This window comes from Palaemon carinicauda, chromosome 37 (genome assembly GCF_036898095.1).
Source record: "Palaemon carinicauda isolate YSFRI2023 chromosome 37, ASM3689809v2, whole genome shotgun sequence".
NCBI classification, from domain to species: domain Eukaryota; kingdom Metazoa; phylum Arthropoda; class Malacostraca; order Decapoda; family Palaemonidae; genus Palaemon; species Palaemon carinicauda.
Window position 1 is genome coordinate 39,061,500 of NC_090761.1, and position 2,500 is coordinate 39,063,999.

General features: G+C 30.8%; 1 protein-coding gene across 3 annotated transcripts in view; it reads left to right on the forward strand.

Moving 5' to 3' along the window:
- LOC137629586 (uncharacterized) overlaps window positions 1–2,500 on the forward strand; it is a 158,895-nt gene that overhangs the window by 69,365 nt on the left and 87,030 nt on the right. The window lies entirely within an intron of this gene.

Consider the following 2,500-nt stretch of genomic DNA (forward strand, 5'->3'; position numbering starts at 1 on the left):
AGCTAAGTATTGATTGAGCACCATTACGTAGGTGCGTTTCTATCTTCATCCTCTGAACGTTTTTATGCTGTAATTGGTTTTCTTAATAGTTACAGCTGCGTCTTTCCTACGCTTGAATACTTTTCTGATGTTAGAATCACCGACTGAAACAAGACTTTTATTGTAGTGCATTACAGTATATCTTACACGTAAAATTTAGAGTATTTGACGAAAAGCAGAAATATATTATTTTAGACATTAAAGATGTAGCAGATTTCAGTTATTTCTTTAATATCTATTACATGGTTTTTTATAGGGAAATTTGTTAAAGTTTCGTTTAATTCATAATAATTTACAATTTTGTTCATATTTAGGAATTATTCCTTTTTATGGTTATTGTTGAAAGTTGAAAATGGAGCTCAGTTACTGCAAGAAAAGCTAACGTTAAAGGACTTCCCTTTTCAATTAATAACTATTACAGATTTATATAAAAGGTTAGTTAATCATTCAGGGAATATGCAAAAACTATGAATTGAGGAAATGAGTGGTATGAATAATTATTCAGATCGATTGATCCCTGTTCTTCAGAAATTATTCAAATGTTATTTTGAGATATTTTCCGAAATATTCATTAGGTAAAGTTGCTAAGAAATGGCGAAGCTTTATTTCATCATCACTACTCTGAATAATTAGTTTGAATCACCATGAATGATTTTTTAGTATTTATTTCGAACGTGTTTGCAAAATGTTAATTATAACTCATAACAATCTTTTTCTTTCATGGATATAGATTTATTTAATTTTGTATTTATTTGATTTGCATTAATTTTAATATCAAATGGATTTTTTCCGCTTGGTTAGTTATGTTTTTTTTTCCTTTATGTATTTACGTGCTGTAATTTATTTATCATGTGGAAGTGATCGATGGTAAAAATATATGTGCGCCAACGTTGTAAACCGAAATTCCTATCTGTATAATTCAGTTTGCTTTCATCTGATTTTATTTGTGCCTTTTTTACTTATCTAGTAAAATTTATTTGATGATGTTACTCTCCCAGAAAGTTTTTTACATGCAGCCTAAACTAATATTAAATCAACATAGGTTCAGTAACCGCTCGCAAAGATAGAGTTACAAGGCAAATATTAACCAGGATGATTCAATACTGATCAGCACGAAAGATGGAAGAAAAGAATTCAAGAAGCGAATAAATTAATGATGTTTTAGGTGAAGAAAAGAAGTCGGGGAATCTATTAAAGGAAAGCTATGTTAGGATCAAAATTTAGAACATCTGATGGTGATCTTGAACCAATTCTACTTTATGAAAGAGATGATGAGATAAATGTTTTGAGATATACGCTTGCTAAAAGGAAGTGAATGCATTGTAAATATAAGGATCTTCATACCCTTTGAAGGAGGCATCCCTTAGACATGTGTGGTAGGATGTCCAGCTTCTTCCGGGCAAACTGTATAAAGTAGTCAATATTGACTTTATATTGATAAACAATTTATGATTCTATATTGAGGCTCAATTTAAGGTACTCACGTTTGATAAGTTAGTGTGTCAGTCGATTTAAGACACGCACATTTGTTAAGATAGTGTTAGATGCACGATCTTTCACTCTCTCAATTGGCAATTTTTATGCAGATATGCCCAAATAGTGTTAAAAACTCATTTGCAATTGTCCCTATGTATATATATATATATATATATATATATATATATATATATATATATATATATATATATATATATATATATTGTATTCCATCGTGTTAAGTATATTTGTAAGACCTCATTTCCCTCTTCCATTAGTTTTCATTTCTTTTTATAGATTTTCTGTCGTAGCAAGAGGTTTGAATATATTTCAACTGGGTAGTTCAGTTGCATTAGGATAGTCTAAAATGGCATTACGATGCCCAAAACAATTTTGTATTTATTGCTCATTTCTTCATAAGAACGATTAGGCTACGAAGGATTTAATCTTCCTGTTTCTAAATCCCTATTTTGTTCAACTTTATTGGCTATTCCAATTTTTTTTTAATTATATTTTTCTTTAAAACAATTAAGGTCTCACTTTAGCGAATTCAGTACACATCACACCTATTTACTGTAATTGGAAAATATTGTCTTCGCCCGAAGGTACTGATATTGATCTTATAAACTACGTACCATGTTGATTTATGATGCAAGAAGAAATGATCTTTAAAGTTTTATAGTTTTTATTCTTTTTATTTTTGAAGCAAAACAAACTGTGAGTTCCTAGCATGAGAGACACATGCCATTGCATGTCAGATGGCCTGAGTTTTATCTCTAGTAACGCATAAGAATCTCTCATCCCATGTCGAGTTTACATCCATGTAATCCGAGCAGGAGGGATCGAGTTTTCGCGCGCTTTTTTCTCCTTTATTTCGCGTGAGAAAAGCGGAGAGATTATACCTAATGAACCTCGAGTTCATCTTAAGACCGTATCGTTGCATTTTAATGAACGATGAGCTGTTATCGTTTTTATTCGCGTGTCT